At 44.0% G+C, this 9,711-nt stretch overlaps 1 long non-coding RNA gene across 2 annotated transcripts in view; it reads right to left on the bottom strand.

Annotated features, from left to right (window-relative positions):
• LOC119570190 overlaps positions 1-9,111 on the bottom strand; it is a 63,603-nt gene extending 54,492 nt beyond the window's left edge. For both annotated transcript variants that reach the window (XR_005228378.1, XR_005228379.1), the window contains exons 1-2: positions 8,911-9,111; positions 1-86 (exon numbers count right to left, since the gene is read on the bottom strand). The exon at positions 1-86 is cut by the window's left edge and continues 2 nt beyond it. This is a non-coding gene — a long non-coding RNA (uncharacterized LOC119570190). The remainder of the gene's footprint in view (positions 87-8,910) is intronic.
• Between the last annotated feature and the right edge of the window lie 600 nt (positions 9,112-9,711).

Raw genomic sequence — 9,711 nt, forward strand, 5'->3', positions numbered from 1 at the left:
TTGAAGAACTCGGCGCGGGCGTCAGCGGAGAGGGCGGCGAGGGCGGCCCGTAGTCCTTCTGCGTCGCCGGCGTTGACCAGAGCGACCTGAAAGGGAAGGTGACTCGGTCTTCATCGGTGGGCGGACTTAGAGGCACCAGACACTCGTGCTCTCATCGCACAGCAGCATGAGGAAGCCAGGTCATCATAGGAGGGAGGAAACATGATCATGGATGATGGTTGTGGAGATAGGGATGTGGTGGTTGTAATGGGGATGATGGTGGTGGTTTATTGATGGTGGTGGTGATGGGGATGGGGACGGGGATGGGGATTACTCAGTCTTACCCCTTCTCTCTTTGTGTCTCTCTCTTCTCTGTCTATATGTCTGTCTTTCTGTCTGTCTGTCTGTCTCTCCTTTGTTCAGTCGCTCTGTACACCTCACTTGTTACTCCTAATCTATTTTCTGTATCACTACATTACACACATTTTCCCCCTTCCACTACCGACTTCCCTATCCATACACGACTGCCCCAAACCACTACACAATCCCAATCCAATACACACGTCCCATCCACTACACCAATCCCCCATCCACTACACCAATCCCCCATCCAATAAAACCACTGCCCCATCCACTACACCACTGCCCCACTCACCACACTATTGCACCACTACTTCGCCACACCTCCCCCCTCCCCACTATATCAAACGACACACACTACTGAGAAGTTACCCTTTTCCCTTCCTTGTTCCACTTCCTTGTTTCCCCCGTCTTTCTACGCGACCAGATTTTGGCGGGTGGCGCCCAAACCCCTTTCAGTTTCGTTCGAGCATTATATTTCGATGCCATGGTTTAATATTCGATTATAAATATAATATAATATATAATATAATATTAATTATATATATATATATATATATGTGTGTGTGTTGTGTGTGTGTGTTGTGTGTTGTGTGTGTGTGGTGTTTGTGTGGGGTCCTGTGTTGTTGTGTGTGTGTATATCGGCGAGCTTCGCTCAAAAGATAACGGAACGGAAGAGTCAGCTCGCTCAGGCCCGCCCCACGCGCACTCACGCCCTTAGGAGACACACAAACCATAAAAAGTGTAGTTTGTGTGTGTGAGCTACGGAATCGCTTTCGTGAACATTGCAGCGTCTAACTGGAACGATATGCACGCATTGGCCCGCCCCCGTAAGAAGGAAATGCCTCCCCGCCCTTTCCTGGTCTAAGTGTGTTTCCCCCGACATCATAGCTGAATTTATTTATTTATCAGTATATTCCTTTCAGTTTTGGATCGTTTCTTTTGAAGTTTTATTTCTGTAATGGCCAGGTAACTAGAATATTTCCAATGACAGAGAGACGGATCACCCGAGTGTCCCCTAAGCAAGGAACCCTCGCTCTAACCTGCTTCTCTCTCTCTCTCTCTTTCCTGTCCTCACCCCCTCTTTCCCTCACACACTTCGTCTGTCTCTCACTCTCTCAATTACTCTCTCCCAATTACTTCCTCTCTTTCATTCACATTACATCTCACTCTCCATTCTTTCCCGCTCTTTCCCCCTCCCAATTTATTCTCTCACTCTCTCAATTACTCTCTTTCTCCTTTTCTCTTCTTCTCTCTATTGCTTTTTCCGAGTACATTGTTTTCTCCCATCTCTGACCTTTGGAACTTAGATGAGTACTTCACTGACTGTTTCTACTTATCATCTGTTCTTAATCGCTTCCAGAACTGCCATTTTATATTGTAAATCCTGCGCCCATAGGTAAGCTGTCCACAGACGTAGCCCCCAAGCCGGTCTTGTCAGGTCTTCATTGTCACCCTATTGATTCTCGTCTCTTAGTGTTTACTTATCTTATAAAACTGGTTATTGTTTTCCTTTATTGGTCAACGTTTCTTTCTCTTTCATTCACCCTTTTTTAGCCAGGCTTTTAGATCGTCTGGGCAGAGCCCCGGGATTACCCAATGCTCTCTCGCAACCTGCCAGCTCTGCACCAGGAGCTCCAAGCTCACTGTTTTGCGGAGCTTTCCCGCGGCCATGCTCGTGTCATTGGCACAGCCCTTCGCAGCTCGGGTACATTGGTCACGGTTAGCCTCAGTTGTAGAGTCAGCCTGAAGCTAACCGAATTCACGGGCCCCTCCGCCACGTTTCACTTATATCCTTAAATAAAACCCCTTTTCCCTTTACTTATGGTAAGACAATCGGCTTGGGATGATAAATAAAGAGGGAGAAACCAAACACTGATCAAGATGTCATAGAACACGAACAAATTCGACTACTTTCGGGCGACTGGCTCTTTGCTGCACAATACCCTCAGTATTAACATACAAAGATCTTGACCTCTTCCAGTTCTGTGGCTCACTCTTTCCTACTTCAAGGTCCTGCCAAAAATTCATATGTGAGTATGTGTACGTGTATGTGTATACAGTGTATACACATAGATGTGTGTGTGTGTGTGCCATGCGTGTGCGTGTGTGCGTGTGTGTGTATGTGTGTTTGAGTATGTGTAAGTGTTGTGTGCACGAGAGTACGTGTGAACATGTACAGTATATGTGCATGGGTGTGTATGTGTGTACATATGCGTGTATATATATCTGTGTGTGTGTGTGTATGTGTGTGTGTGCGTGTGTTTATGTGCAGGCATGTGAGAATGTACATTTATGTGTGTGTTTAAGTGTATGTGTGCGTGTGCATGTATGTGCGTTATGAGTATGTGTATGTTTGTGTACACGAAAATACGTATGTACATTTACAGTATATGTGCCTGAGTGCATGTGCGTGTAAGTACGTGTCTATGTGTGTGTGTTTGTGTGTGTATGTGTATATGTACATTCATATGTGCGTGTGTGTGTACGTGTATGTGTCCGTGTAAAAAGACTCGCTCATCAGCCCTCACATCGAAACCCCATCATTACTGAGAAGTGTAGGACCCGGTGTTTGTGCATTTCTGTTGAATATTCTGTTCACTGTAATTGTAAATGATTTCTCTCTTACAGCACTTCTATTTTGAAAATGAACTCAAAAGAAAATCAGGAAAAAAAAGATAAAAGGGGAAGTTCTGGTCTTATACTGGGAGAGAGGCAGCGAATATATACACAAAATATTACTCCCTTTACCCATTAATATCAGGTCATAGGTAACTGTTGTAATCCTCCGTCGTAGGGAGTCCGACACAAATGTTCAGAAAAAAAGGAGAGGCGACAGGTGTCCTGGCGAACTCCATCCCAGGTGTCTGTGGCGGGCTTCCCATGTGAGGATACGCACATGGGATGTGCGTATCCTCATCTGCGCAGCAGTTAAATTTGTACTCCATTACTGGCTGTTCGAAATGCCTATTTAGGTTTTTCTCACAACTTGTAATGTGATTCCTGAATTCAGCGCAATGACTCGAGTGTTTCGTCTACACCTACATGCATTCCAACACACATACAAACAAATACAATCATATGTTTACATAGACACACAGGCAAACTCTCCCCCATCCGCTGACAGCCTCTGCCTCGCAAAGGATCTTTTTCTGCGCGACGGGGTCACAGTTTGGGCGGAGGAAGGAGAAGGGATGAGGGTGGGGGAGTTGTGCGGTGCTGGTTGTTAGGTGGTCGTTTCACTGCATGCAGATCAAGCGCCAAGGGAGGTTGAAGAAGCAACTATAGTAATACATGACGCCGATGCGCCACACCTGAGGCGTCGGAAAACAAGCGTCAGATTAGCGACGACGCCTTGGGTTGGGTCGCGAGAGGACTTGGGTGCCGCGTTGAACTAAACCTTCTCCCTTATGTCAAGTAATAGACTTATATGCACCTACATACCCCTACACACACATAAATAAACGTACACCCATACACAAATACAGACAAAACCACAACCATGTTTATACACAGACAAAAGCAGAAATATAAGGACACATATATATGCATATACAGATATTTACGGTTATAAATATATACACCTACACGCATACATGCAACCATTCACATATTCACACAGAGGGTACAGAGTAAATATCTTATCAGTGGTTCTCAGGAAAATAAAAAGTTCAGACAAGGAGACGCCGTGTAATGCAGCATTATCTATATCACATTACTAAAATATGTATGCTATTATGATTGTATGTATCTGTTTTATTTTAGACAAATTATATAATGTTACACGTTCATCTCTTTTTGCTACGATAGCCATTCCAATGTCTCGCCTATCCCCTTCTGCAAGAACTAAGTATTGTTGAAAAATTACCTTTCCTCACCACCGACTGTCAGATGCTAAACACGTGATTTATAGCATTCCTTAGACCACAGTACAATATGACAGGCATCCTTCCTGCTGAGTGCCAAGGAGCAACACCTCCTCCCAGGAGCAGCCGCACTCCATCATTACTCTTCAGTAAAGGAGTCAAGACATGTAGGCTGTCTACCTTAAATCTTTGGCTCCCCATCTACCGTACTCCTGTTGGACCCATCTCTCGGGCTCCTACACGCCATCGACCTTTTCTGCGAAGAAAGTTTATGGTTGCCTTATCATGTGTGGGCGTGTGTGTGATAAGGAAGGGGAGAGGGGGGGAGGATAAGAGAGGCGAATGGGAGACAGAGGGAGGAGAGAGAAGTAATAAAGAATGGATGGACGGATAAGAGAGATAATAAAAGACGGAGTCAGGAGAGAGATAAAGGTAATACAGAGTGGAAGGAGGAGGAGAGAGAGAGGAATGATAATGAACAGGAGGAAAGAGAAAGAAAAGCAGATGACGTACAGAGGGAGCAGAGATATAGGAAGGCGAATGGAGGACGGAGGGAGGAGAGAGAGAAAAGGTAATGTAGGACGGAAGGAAGAGAGATAATCAATGGAGATGAAAGGCAATTGATAAGAAAAGGAGAAAGGATGGCACCTGAAAACGAAGGAGAGGTGGCGAGACGGGTGCACAGGCGGAGAGGGGGAGGGATGAAAGAGAAAAGGAAAGGCGGGAGAAAGAGACAGAAGTGGGGTTGAGGGCGAGACAGAGACTGACTTTGATTCTGCATAAAATGGTAAAAAAAGGTCGGCAGACGGCGAGTGGCACGTAGCCTCGACCTACGGAGCCTTTGTGAAGGTCGCCGCCGCCTTTATGGGCTGGGGATAACTGGGCTCCCACTCCCTCGCCACCGCCTCCTGTGGGCTGGGGAAAACAGAGCTCCCACTTCCTCGCCACCACCTCCTGTGGGTTGGGGATAGCAAGGCTCCCACTCCCTCGCCACCACCCCCTGTGGGCTGGGCATAGCTGGGCTCCCACTCCTTTGCCGCCGCCCCCTTTGGGCTGAGCACCTGGCTTCGTACTCACTCGCGGCGCTAGAGCCTCCAAGTCCCGAGCACAGAGGAGCACTCGGGCGCCTCAGCCCACTGAGCCATTGCGCGAAAGGGAACGAAGTCCTTCGCAACACATGCAATGGACGACAGGAACTGGCACAGGAGGCACAGGCGCTCGCAAGGATTGCCGGGATACGTGTCAGGGCGTCCATCGGATGTGCTAATAAATCCACAAACATACATGTACAATCACACATGCCTCATAAGCACATACTCATGCACACGTACACGCACGTGCATGTGTGTTCCTCCCAGAACGGAGGTTGTGTCGCTGAAAATTAACTCTTCCCGACTTGTTGCTTATCTTCGCATCTGTGAGCTCGCCAGATAACGCACGGCTGAAGGTCACCTTCGCAACTGCCGAGGCACTGGCACTCCTTGGCGACACTGAGGCACTCATACTTGGTTGCGGGGGGTGAAATCGTGGCAGACTATATGAGGAGGGCGCGGCAGGCTATTTGAGGGGAGTGGAAGTCTGTAGGGGTGTCTGTGGCAATATATTGGGGGTTGAGAGGGTTGTCAGGCTATTTAGTGTGGCAGCCTATGGGTCTATTGGGGTGGGGCGCGGGAGTCTATTGAAGGGAGGGGAGGGGGAGTTATAGGGAATTCTTAAAATATGGCGCGTGTTTCTTTTCACTGTTTTTTTTTCTTCTTCTTTTGCAAAAAGAGACACCTACTACTGAGTCAACCCAACAAAAGGTTTAGTTAGCAGGAACACGTGGGTAAATGTTTTGATTATTATTTATTCATTTATTTATTAGTATTTCAATATGCACTTTCAACTTTTGAAAACCATTGAATTTCCTTTCTTTCCTTTATAGCTTGGACAACTCTCTGATAGTACCAAGGAAAAAAGCGACTTGGCGCACACTGAATTAACATTGCATATATATATATATATATATATATAATTATATGATCTATATATATATATATATATACATAATATATATATCTGTATATATATGTGTAATTGTATATTATGTATATATAGTATATATATATATATATATATCATATAGATATAATATACTATATATATATATATAATATATTATGTGTGTGTGTGTGTGTGGTGGGTGTGTGTGTGTGTGGTGTGTATTTATATATTGTGTGGTCTGGTCGTGCGTGTGTGTGCAACAAATATAAATGTTTATGAACCCCCTCCACACACACACACACAGACACACACACACACACCACAAACCCACATACATCATATATAATATATATATATATATACCATATTATATATATATATATATATATATATATAATATATATATATAATATATATATATATGTGTGTGGGGTGTGTGTGTGTGTGTGTGTGTGTGTGTGTGTGTGTGTGTGTGTGTGAGTGTGTAAGTGCAAATGGAAAGACAGTGTGTACAGGCTTGGGAGTCTTGCGTTCAAAAGGCGAGCAAGAAAAAGAATACAGGGTGTGGAGATTACAAAGATCACATATCCGTTACATTATATATTATATTGCAGAGATAACAGGCTTAACTGGAACAGGGTGAGTGGATGCTAGAATTAACCAACTATTTGAAATTGAAAGCGCCACACGTATTGCCCAACAGTTCTACTTTTTATCCTTCCTTTCTGAGGACACAAATATGTATTGCAATCTATCTCCGGAATCATAAGTGTATAACATTTGTATGATATGTTATCTTTTCTTTTTCGTGTGTGATTATGTGAGGGAAGGATGAGTTTCCCAAGTATGAAGGAGGAATTTCTTATAATCAGGCTATTGACAATAAGAACTTGTACTCTCTTTTCCCTTCTCCTCCCTCCTCCCTCACCTGCCTTTGTATCCTCTCCGCACACCCTCCCTTGGGGTCGACCATCGATAAGACAGTGCTATAGCTACTGTATGGAAAGTCTTCTCATCCATTGCTTATATGCCAGTTTGTATGGGTTGTCGTGTATGTTTGAATATGATTGCTTGGCATTTATACATTTCATTGTGTGTGTGTTTACATGATGTATATTGGTGTGTTTAGGGTGGTGACCTGTTTTGTCTACCCGGGGCGGAAGATGATAAAAAGATCAAGTCTATTCTCTCTACTCCTTTCCCTATCAGCTCTATCCCCAACGCACTTCTTTTTCGTTTATTCTATTTTGTGTTCACCCAAATTTACTATCGCTTGCCCCGTTGAGGAATGTTACATTCATTCACACAGCCGGAATTCATTCAAGAGAGATGGAATTCACACCTCACTTCAGAGAGAAATCACAATAGGGTTTGTGTGTGTTGTTCTGCGTGAGTTTCGTAATGTGTATTGTCTTTAATTTTTCGGGATATGTCTGTATATGTATGTGAGTATTCAGTGTTTGTATGCGTATAACCGTGTGTGTGCGTGTAAGTTTACCTGATGTCAAACCCAAGGCGGCTGCTGAAAAAGATGAATTTATTGTTCCCACACTCTGCTTCTCTCCTCTCTCCCTCTTCACTCTTTTCCCCCCTCTCTCTATCGTTCCTACTTCCCTCTCTCTCTATCAACCTTCTCCGTTTCTTCTCTATCTCCCTGATTCGGCCCTATCTCCCTCTCCCTCTTCCAGCCTCATAATATGAACCCACTGCCATTCGCATTCCTCCGCTTGTCATGGGCCTCTCGCTATTCCTTGTTATAACCTTCCTTTCGTCGCCAGTTGACTCGCAGAAAGAAGCCAGATATAAAGGCACAGGAGACAAAGCTCTGCATTTATGAAGTGAAACCGCTTAAATTATGTCTTTTCATGGAAAGAAAAAAATTATCCGGAATTAACTGCTTCCCCCCAAATCCATCTCTTACTGGTTATAGATTTAGTCTTGAAGCGACATTTCTCTCTCACCCACACAATCTATTCCAAAAATAACTTTTGCCAAAAGATGGAGAGTTTTTCAATTACACTAAAAATAAAAATTTTCTCCAATGCTTAGTTCTTTACATATGAGGTCTATAACTATTATAATTATAGTAATTATTACTTTGTGATGCCTTTCTCTCCTCTATTTCTCTCTCGCCTCCCACTCAATAATTGTCGTAAATCATATACTTCCCTTACTCAATTACTCCTTATCTCATTTTTGACTCAATACCCTGATCTTTTATTCACTCTCCTACACTTACCAGCTTACAGTGAACGTGAACTGTAACTGTAAAGATAAGTAAGTTGGTTTTCATTCTTATTTTTACTCACCCTAATGCTGGTTGTCTGTTCTTTTTTTTAAACGCATTCCGAATCAAAGGCAGTTGTTCGCGAGTGTTTCCCGCCAATAATAGGACGAATTGAGGGACTGCCTCCACGGAAGGACTCTCCAAGTTGCTCTGAGGGCCAGTCCTCCAGTGAAAGTCCGGCGAGAGGCAGCGGAACTCACGGGAAGTGGTCGTTGGATCCTTATCATGGAATGTACTACTTCAGTGACATCCTACAGAGAGAGAACGGTTATTGTCACGCCTTTGTGGAATATTTGTGTCTTCCATTCGTTGTGTTGCTTATATCACTTTCGGGCCTCTCCTCCTCCTCCCCCACACCCGTATTCCTGCCTCCGAATCGACAAATACTGTGCCGAGTTGCCGGCGCTCCCTGAAGCTAAGCCAAGGGCTACTTACAAGGCGGGCGTTGCTGTTCGAGGCAGCCATCGTAGCGGTTGAGGCGTAGGTTTTTGTTGTTGTTGGAGCGTTGGCGTTGTCCTTGCGGCAGTTGGCGCTGCGGGTTGAAAGTGAGCTCGATGTGGCCGCACCGCCTCGCTGCTTATTCTTATCGGTGACCTTTGCTCCACAGATAACGGAAACGTGAGTCAGCCTCGCTCAAGGCCACTTACGACACACTCAAACATAAACTATAATAGGTTGGTGGTGTGGAGCGAGGAAAACTTCCTTCATGCAACACTGCAGTGTCCAACCATGGAACTTATTAGCCCGCCCCCGTAATGAGCAATGACCTCTTTCTACCTAGCCTGGGTATCCTGATTGTAAAACAGATTACACTAGGTATCTTTATCCCGCTACCCTCAAAAAAAAAGAAAAAAAAAAGAAAAAGAAAAGAAAAAGAGGTAGGGAAGTTAACACAAGACATCTTACCTCTAAAAAAGAAGTGAAGAGGTTAGCACAAGGCATCCTGTACCTTAAAAAAAAAATAATGAGGTGAACACAAATCATTATGATTAATTAAAAAAAAGGATCTTGACTTTAATATAATATGTACATATGTTAGCATGAAGCATCATAAATCAATGGAAAAAAAAGGAAGGGGTTATCACAAAGCATCATGACGAAAAAAAAGAGGGAAACAGGTTAGTATAAGGCATCATGACTCAAAAAAACTCTTTAATTTCTTTTTTATTATTTATATATATATTTTTTTGGTCATGATACCTCTTTAGCTCTCTCTTTTTTTATCTTATAGACAGA

The sequence above is a fragment of the Penaeus monodon genome, unplaced genomic scaffold (genome assembly GCF_015228065.2).
Source record: "Penaeus monodon isolate SGIC_2016 unplaced genomic scaffold, NSTDA_Pmon_1 PmonScaffold_229, whole genome shotgun sequence".
NCBI classification, from domain to species: Eukaryota; Metazoa; Arthropoda; class Malacostraca; order Decapoda; family Penaeidae; genus Penaeus; species Penaeus monodon.